This window comes from Rhinoraja longicauda, chromosome 23, assembly GCF_053455715.1.
Source record: "Rhinoraja longicauda isolate Sanriku21f chromosome 23, sRhiLon1.1, whole genome shotgun sequence".
In the NCBI taxonomy this organism is placed as follows: domain Eukaryota; kingdom Metazoa; phylum Chordata; class Chondrichthyes; order Rajiformes; family Arhynchobatidae; genus Rhinoraja; species Rhinoraja longicauda.
The window spans coordinates 4920350-4930393 of record NC_135975.1 but is presented as its reverse complement, the minus strand read 5'-3'; positions in this window follow the sequence as shown (position 1 = coordinate 4930393).

Here is a 10044-nt window from a genome sequence, read left to right as displayed (position 1 = left end):
AAAAAAGCATAGTCGATGTAAATGTTCGGCTTTGATTTTATTGATTGAAGGAACCCGTTTGAGAGGTCATTTGCATTTTTTTTTCCGAATGCTTCTCTCTGGAAAGGTGGTGCATATATCTGAAAATGTAGCAATACCGATAAGCCATCCGAGGAAGTTAATGATCTCGGGCTTTCCCAAGGGCCTTTACAACTAATTAAGTACTTTTGAAGTGTAGTAACTTGTAAGAACAAGACGGCCAAAAGGCATAATGTATGGACCACAATGAGTTATTAAATAAACGATCAGATCATTAGTTTGAGGAAGGAGCATTGGATAAGGTCCTGAGGGAGCTATCTGCTCCACTTTAAAATAATGCGGCAGGATCTTGTATCTTCTGCTCTGAGATTGTCTGGAGCTTTGGCTTAATGGTCTCATGTCAAAGAGTTGATCTGATTTAAGGTAGACACAAAATGCTGGAATAACTCAGCGGGACATTTCCCACAGTTGATCTGATTTAATCCCAATGTTGCTCGATATTAGAGGGATATACAGCATCCCTCTCCCCATCAGAACTGCCCCCTCCATTGACTCCTTTAAGTCCAGGCTCAAAACCTATTTCTACTCCCTAGCGTTTGAGGCTCATTGAGGAGGCGCTGTGAACTGTTTGCGTGCTACTGTATGTTTCATTTTTTTCCTTAGTACCTAATCAGATGTACAGCACTTTGGTCAACGTGTGTTGTTTTTAAATGTGCTATACAAATAAAATTGACTTGACCCGACTTGACTTGACTAGCTTTTATAGATCTAGAAGATAGACACAAAAAAGCTGGAGCAACTCAGCAGGACAGGCAGCGTCTCTGGAGAGAAGGAATGGGTGACGTTTTGGGTCGAGACCCATCTTCAGACTGGTTAGGGATAAGGGAAACGAGAGATACAGACGATGGTGTAGAGAGATAAAGAACAATGAATGAGAGATGTGCAAGAAAGTAACAATGAGAAAGGAAACAGGCCATTGTTAGTTGTTTGTTGGGTGAAAACGAGAAGCTGGTGTGACTTGGGTGAGGGAGGGATGGAGAGAGAGGGAATGCCGGGGCTACCTGAAGTGAGAGGAATCAATGTTCATACCACTGGGCTGTAAGGTAACTGTGATGTATATGTAATATAAATGCCAGTGCCCCCTGGAGGCCTAAAGCAGAAGCTGGCAAATGTGCTTTTGCCCCGTGACTGAGGTCAGGTGTTTTTCTAGAAGTTTCCTGGTGAGGGATTATTAAAATCTTCTTACAAGATGTCGGACGTATATTCATTGTGCTAGTCACAACAGGGTCGTACAGCGGACAATACAGTAACCTCTCCAAGGTTGATTTCTCAGTAAAAGACACAATGGCAGTAACGGATACCCGGGTTTGATCCTGACCTCGGGCGATGTCTGTGTGTGGAGTTTGTGCGTTCTCCCTGTGACCGTGCGGGTGGGTTACTTGGCCTCTGTAAATTGCCTCGAGTGTGCAGGGAGTGGATGCGAAAGTGGGATAACATAGAACTAGTGTGAACGTGCGATCGATGGTTGTCATGGACTCTGTGGGCCAAAGGGTCTGTTTCCAAGGTGTTTCTTTCAATCAATTTTTGAAACATCAAATCTTAAATTGTGTAGAAAAAATGGAGCACATTGCTGCCACTGCAGTGTTGGAAGGTGCTATGGGGCAGCACAGTGATGCAGCTATAGAGTTGCTACCTTACAACGCCAGAGACCCAGGTTCGATCCTGACTACGGGTGGCGTCTGTACGGAGTTAGTACGTTCTCCCTGTGACTGCGTGGGTTTTCTCCGGGATCTCCGGTTTCCTCCCACACTCCAAAGACGTACAGATTCGTAGGTTAATTGGCTTCTGTAAGTTGTAACTTGTCCCTTGTGTGTAGGACAGTGCTAGTGCATGGGGTGATCGATGGTTTGCACGGACTTGGTGGGCTGAAGGGCCTGTTTCCACGCTGCATCTCTAAAGTCTAAAGTTGATGCATGAACACTGTTTGACCCGGTTTATCTGTGGAGGTGTTTACATCTCCTTCCACCCCTCTCCTTAGCTCATCCAGCTTCTCAATCGCACCTCTGCGTTGTTTTTGAAATGTGCTGAGCTTCTGTTTGTGATTCTCAGGAAACGTAGCAAGAGATGTATCAGAAATGTGACTCACATTCCACACTTGCAATGCGACATCTCAGGAAAACTCAGACAAGTTTACAGAGCATGTGGAGGAATTAATGTGACTGTTTTCTGGGACTGAAGTGTCTAAGAATCAAGTAAATTGGCAGGATTATGTTTTTACCAGTAAACTTTGAATGGTAGGTTGTTGAAAAAGTATTTACGTTGTGAACGATCAACATTTATTAGTGTGTGTGTGCAATATTAATGAATCAAACACCTGTTTTAATTGCATTTAAAATGTTTGTTTATTATTTTACCATAAGATTATTTCAAAATTACCAGGATAAGCTGCTATAATTTTTCTTCTCCTCCTTAGCTATAATTCTATGCAATGCTGAAAATTTAAATCCTTAAAATTAAACCACACGTTTGTCAAAGCTCTGAAAAATAAAAATTAAACTCTGACCACTTTGTTATGACGGATTTTAGCACCTGGGAGTTTACTTTGGAACAGTGATTGTTGGGGTCACTATTGAGAGGTGAAAGATTGATAGTCGATAGCACAGAGCTATTTCTCTCAACAGAGACGTCAATATTCAACGATTGAATGATTTAAAGGTTAGTTTGTTTTATGTGTGTGTGTATATATATATATATATGTATCCATGTACAGTATGCACACACACACACACACACACATATATGGTGCCTATGCTTATAACGTGTGTATTTTTACATATTCTGTGGTGCTGCTACAAGTAAGAATTTCATTATTCTATTTAGGACATATGACAATAAAACATTCTCTGAAAAGTTTACCAATGAAAGGTACAAAAATGCTGGAGTAACTCCACGGATCAGGCAGCATCTCTGGAGAACATGGTGGCTTTTGCGGTTCATGATTTAAAGGCACCTGGTGGAACAGTTTAAGAGGAGTGGAGCATAATATGTTCAGACACAAGGTGGTGGGTGTGTGGAACGCACTGCCTGTGAGAGGCAGCACTCCGTGTCACCATGTTTGAATGTGCAGCTGATATCCTGTCATCCATGGGCTCAAGTATCGAGCACCGCAAAGGAGCCCGGGTCGTTCCATTTCACAGCGGCACGGTGGCGCAGTGGTAGAGTTGCTGCCGTACAGCGCCAGAGACTTGGGTTTGATCCTGACTACTGGCGCTGTCTGTATGGAGTTTGTACGTTCTCCCCGTGACCTGCGTGGGTTTTCTCCGGGTGCTCCGGTTTCCTCCCACACTCCAAAGTCGTACAGGTTTGTAGGTTAATTGGCTTTGGTAAAATTGTAAATTGTACTTACTTTGTGTAAGATAGTGTTAGTGTTTGGGCATATGCTGGAGGGATTATGTGCAGGCAGATAAGGGTTGGTCTTGGCTTGATGTACGACACGGACTTTGTGGGCCGAAGGGCCAGATCCTGTGCTGTGCAGTTCTATATACATTAAAATCAAGAGCTCGTGAAGGAAAAAAACACGATTTAGCACTGAGTGCTAATTACAGCACTCTTTCGTTCAGATTGATAAACTATGATCTTGCCCAGAATGCCACATCTCAGCAAGTGGGAGAGAACGGTTTAGAACATAGAAATTAAATTAGCTAAAAGCCCATTTAAAAGAAAGGAATTAAGTTTTGTTTTTATGGAACATCCCAAGTGCTTTATAAACATTGAAGTGCTTTTAATGTGTAGGCACTGTTGTAAACAGCAAACGCCATCCTGAAAACAACATTGCACAGATTAGAATTGTGGAGGAGGGGAATAATTACAACAGTATATCTTGGACATTTTCATACAGTCTTATGTCAAATTATTGAACATTAACATCATAAATTAAAACAGCACCCATCCCAATAAATTCTGATCATAAATACAAGTTTATTTTATTCAGTTTAGTTTATGGTCACGTGAATTCTGTGGAAATCTGTGGAATTCTCTGCCTCAGAAGGCAGTGGAGGCCAATTCTCCGAATGCATTCAAGAGAGAGCTAGATAGAGCTCTTAAGGGTAACGGAGTCAGGGGGTATGGGGCGAAGGCAGGAACGGGGTACTGATTGAGAATGATCAGTCATGATCACATTGAATGGTGGTGCTGGCTCGAAGGGCCGAATGGCCTACTCCTGCACCTATTGTCTATTGTCCATTGTCCCGAGGTGCAGTGAAAAGCTTTTTGTTGCGTGCTATCCGGTTAGCGGAAAGACAATACATGATTACAATCGAGCCATTTCAGTGGACAGATACATGATAAGGGAATAACGTTTAGTGCAAGGTAAAGCCAGTAAAGTCCCATCAAGGATAGTCTGAGGGTCTCCAATGAGGTAGATAGTAGTTCAGCACTGCTCTCTGGTTGTGGTAGGATGGTTCAGTTGCCTTGATAACAGCTGGGAAGAAACTGTCCCTGAATCTGGAGGTGTGCGTTTTCACACTTCTATAGCTTTTGCCCGTTGGGAGAGGGGAGGAGAGGGAGTGGCCGGGGTGCAAAATATCACAATCAATCACAATCACAATAACACTTTATTAACCAAGTATGTTTTGCAACATATGAGGAACTTCATTTGCCACACAGTCATAACAATATTAGAAGGTTGAACAATACAGCACAAGAACAGGCCCTTCGGCCCACGATGTTCTGTGCTGAACATGATGCCAAAACCACTTCTTATCTTCCTGCACATAATCCATATCCCTCCATTCGCTGCGGATCCATATACCTTTGGAAAAATCTCTGAAACGCCACTATCATCTCTGATTCCACCACCCCTGGCACCCACTACTCTCACTGTGAAACTTGCCCCACACGTCTCCTTTAAGCTTTGCCTCTCCCACTTTAAAGCTCTGCCCTCTATTATTTGATTTGCCTCCAACCTGGGAAAGGGTTCTGACCAAAGATACGAGAGGAACAAGATGGACCACTCCGTTGAAATCACCTATACTGAAGTGTAGTACGCAAAGGAGCCATTTTAGTAGGCAAAACCCGCCGTTCGCTATGCCTCTCGCAGTGTAATCAGTGTTTTGGGGAAACGGTGTGTGCAATGATAGCATTAAAATGCAGAATATATCTCATCTATCAATTCACAGATTTTTGTTATTTTTCTTTTTAAATGTTTCTGCAAGTTTCTGCAAGTTTCTGCCTACTATAATGGCGCCATGTCGTACTACGGTTTTTAGGGTCGAGTGGTCTACCTTGCTCCTCTAGTATCTTTGGTTCTGACTGTCTCCCCTTTATATGCCCCTCCTAATTTTATGTACCGATGCAGGTGATAATGGAGAGCCAAACTTCGTAGCATTATTCATTTATAGGCATAGACATATAGACATGTCTATGTCAAATAGACATAGCTTCAATGTCACGAATCTTTAGGGGAAGCAAAAAGGGACTCTGTTTTATACATAGTTTCAGGTTTAGCATTTCCTATGGTCCCCCAATGCATGACATGCCAGCCTTGGTCATAGACTTTTACACCGTGAGAACAGGCCCTTCGCCCAACTTGCCCACACCGACCAACATGCACCATCTACACTAGTCCCACCTGCCTGCGTTTGGCCCACATTCCTCTGAACCTGTCCTGTCCATGTACCTGTCTAACTGTTTCTTAAACTTTGCGATAGTCCCTGCCTCAACTACCTCCTCCGGCAGCTCGTTCCATGCACCCACCACCTTCTGTGTGGAAAAAACACACAACGGGGTGTTTGGTCTTTGTGCGTACGTCTTAGGAGCAGAACTTTAGGAAGGACTTAACAAAAGCGATTAAAGAACTGATGGTGCACACCAAGAAAAGATAATCGGGGATTTGAATTATGCCGTTTACTTATTAAATATTTTCAACTCCGCAAATGTTGGAGAGAATTAGCTGAGAACGTCCTTGTACCAAGATCAAAATGGGAGATCCCAAGTCTCAGAAGGAATAGTGAGACTAAGAACGAGGGGTGGCACGGTGGCAGAGTGGTGGAGTTACTGCTGTATAACACTTGCAGCGCCAGAGACCCAGGTTCGATCCCGGCCACTGGTGCTGTCTGTACGGAGTTTGTACGTTCTCCCCCGTGACCTGCGTGGGTTTTCTCCGAGATGTTCTGTTTCCTCCCACACTCCAAAGACGTACAGGTTTCTAGGTTAATTGGCTTGGTATAATTGTAAATTGGCCCTAATGTGTGTAGGATGGTGTTAGTGTGCGGGGATCGCTGGTCGGTGCGGACTCGGTGGGCCGAAGGAACTGTTTCCGCGCTGTATCTCTAAACTAAACTAAGCTAAAACAAGATGGTCCAAAACCAACAAATAGTAAGCAGCAAAACCTTAGAAATGTTGATAGCAGAAGGCTCTTTGATCCCTCGATCTAATGTTGGCTCCAGTAATTGGCTCTAGCGGTCTGATCTATTCTAATTCTTGCCCCTGGATCTTTCCCGTTATTCTTAATGAATGTTGGAGCAGCTTTGTAGAGAAATGCTCTTTTAAAAATGAAAGCATGAAATGGTTATTCTTCCAAACTAATAATACAGAGGCTGGTGAACCATACTAATGAGGTTGGTTTAGTTTAGTTCAGTATTACATAGTTTAGTGATACATCATAGAAACTGGCCCTTTAGCCCACCGACTCTGCGACAACCAGCGACCACCCCATACACTAGGACTATCCTACACACGGGGCAATTTACAGAAGCCAATTTACCTACAAACCTGTACGTCTTTGGGGCGTAGGTTGAAACCGGAGTACCCGGATAAAACCCAGGAGGTCACAGGTACAGAAAGTTGTTGTCAGGTAACTGAAACATCCTGCCAGCAAATGGAGAGGGGTCCAGAGCTACCATCTACATCATTGAAGACCCTCGGACTATCTTTAATTGGAATTTACAGGATACACTGCCCGGTCCACCACCGGCTCTGACCTCCCCACCATCGAAGGGATTTATCGGAGTCACACCACCCTGGCCACACTCTCACTGACCCACACCACCCTGGCCACACTCTCACTGACCCACACCACCCTGGCCACACTCTCACTGACCCACACCACCCTGGCCACACTCTCACTGACCCACACCACCCTGGCCACACTCTCACTGACCCACACCACCCTGGCCACACTCTCACTGACCCACCCCACCCTGGCCACGCACTCACTGACCCACACCACCCTGGCCACACTCTCACTGACCCACACCACCCTGGCCACACTCTCACTGACCCACACCACCCTGGCCACACTCTCACTGACCCACACCACCCTGGCCACACTCTCACTGACCCACACCACCCTGGCCACGCTCTCACTGACCCACACCCCCCCCACTCTCACTGACCCACACCACCCTGGCCACACTCTCACTGACCCACACCACTCTGGCCACACTCTCACTGACCTACACCACCCTGGCCACACTCTCACTGACCCACACCACCCTGGCCACACTCTCACTGACCCACACCACCCTGGCCACAATCTCACTGACCCACACCACCCTGGCCACACTCTCACTGACCCACACCACCCTGGCCACACTCTCACTGACCCACACCACCCTGGCCACACTCTCACTGACCCACACCACCCTGGACACCCTCTCATTTCACCCCTGTCATCGGGAAGAAGGTACAGGAGCCTGAAAACTGTAACGTCCAGGTTCAGGAACAGATTCTTCCCAACAGCCATCAGGTTGTTAAACACAAAGGTATTTATTCACAAAATGCTGGAGTAACTCAGCAGGTCAGGCAGCATCTCAGGAGAGAAGGAATGGGTGACGTTTCGGGTCGAGACCTTTCAAGGTTTTTTTAGAGATACAGCGCGGAAACAGGCCCTTCGGCCCACCGAGTCCGCACCGCCCAGCGATCCCCGCACATTAACACTATCCATCACACACTAGGGACAATTTTTACATTTGCCCAGCCAATTAACCTACAAACTTGTACGTCTTTTGAGTGTGGGAGGAAACCGAAGATCTCGGAGAAAACCCACGCAGGTCACGGGGAGAACGTACAAACTCGGTACAGACGGCGCCCGTAGTCAGGATCGAACCTGAGTCTCAGGTGCTGCATTCGCTGTAAGGCAGCAACTCTACCGCTGCGCCACCGTGCCACCTTTTCAGTATGTGTGTTTATATACTGTATACATATATATATGTATATGTGTGTGTATGTGTATATATGTATATATACATGTGTGTGTATTTGTGAGCAGGTGTATATACATACACTGAACATTTTCTTCTCTCTTGTTTATCCTATTGTTTACAGTGCACTATGTTTACATATTCTGTTGTGCTGCGGCAAATAATAATTTAATTGTTCTATCTGGGACATATGACAATAAAACACTCTTGACTTGACTCTCGATCTTGCACTAAACATTCTTCCATTTATCCGGTATCTGTACACTGTGGACGGCTCAATTGTAATCATGTATGGTCTTTCCGCAGACTGGTTAGCACGCAACAAAAAGCTTTTCACTGTACCTCAGTACACGTGACAATTAAATTAACTAACTGACCCACACACGAGCACTATCCTGCACACTAGGGACAATTTATGATCTTTACCAAAGCCAATTAATCTACAAACCTGTACGTCTTTGGAGTGTGGGAGGAAACCGGAGCACCCGGGGAAAATCCACGCAGGTCACCGGGAGAACGTGCAAACTCCGTGCAGACAGCACCCTTAGTTGGGGTTGAACCCGGGTCTCTGGCGTTGTGAGGCAGCAACTCTACCGCTGCGCCACCGTGCCTAAATACTGTTGGAGGTGTGTATGATACGTAAATGAGATGCCAGCTTTGCCTGAGGTCCTGTTTTCCTTTGTGATTCCAGACGATCTGTTCACAAAATGCTGGAGTAACTCAGCAGGCCAGGCAGCATCTCGGGAGAGAAGGAATGAAGCATCTCGGGAGACGAGTCTGAAGAAGGGTCTCGACCCGAAACGTCACCCATTCCTTCTCTCCCGAGATGCTGCCTGACCTGCTGAGTTACTCCAGCATTTTGTGAAATAAATACCTTCGATTTGTACCAGCATCTGCAGTTATCTTCTTATACCAGATGATCTGGTTTTAAAACAAACCTGGGTGTAAACCCAGCACCCTCTTCTGGAGGGTGGTTCCACAAAAACCTGAAGTATGAAAACTCACTGTAAAAAGATCTCTGAAAATGGAAGATGACAGGAGGTATAAAAGGAGTACTGGCTCAGTGGGATATGTTGAAGATTGGAAGCATAACTGTGTGTTCCATGCAATCAGTTTGCCCACAGTAGCAGCAGCAATTATATGGCAATAAAATACCGTGAGTTGTTTATCATTGATGGGAAAGCAAGCTGCAGGACACAAAACTTCAAATGTGCAGCTGTGAATTCGGTTTCACAGCATCTCATTAATCATTCCCTTGTGATTTTCGTTTATCGGCCTGTGCGTTGGAAATGGGTCCAGTCTAGTTAAGATACACTATGCATGTTTGTTCCTCACCCCCTGATTAATTCCTTATTTCTTTCTTCGACAAGCCTGCGTTCTGTTCTAGCTGCATCCATCACGACTTCCGGCCTCATTCTACATTCATTTCAATTATTCCGCTGTAATTTTCCACTGATGACACTTAGAATAGGCTATCGCATTGATCCAGCCATCCGGCTAACTGCCTGTGTTATTTACTGTGCTTTCCCATCCGGCCTTCCAAAGTCTGCCGTTCAGTCGAGCAAAAACATGTTCATTATCTTTCAGTTATTTTGGTCATGGAGTCGTGCAGCACAGATACAGGATCCCAAGCCCAACTTGTCCGCACCTACTGAGGTGTCCCGTCTAAGCTAAACCCATTAGGCTGTCGGGGGTTACGGGTAGAAGGCAGGAGAATGGGGTTAAGAGGGAGAGATAGATCAGCCAAGATGGACACAAAATGCTGGAGTAACTCAACGGGACAGGCAGCATCTCTGTACATATACTGATGAGCCAAAGTATTATG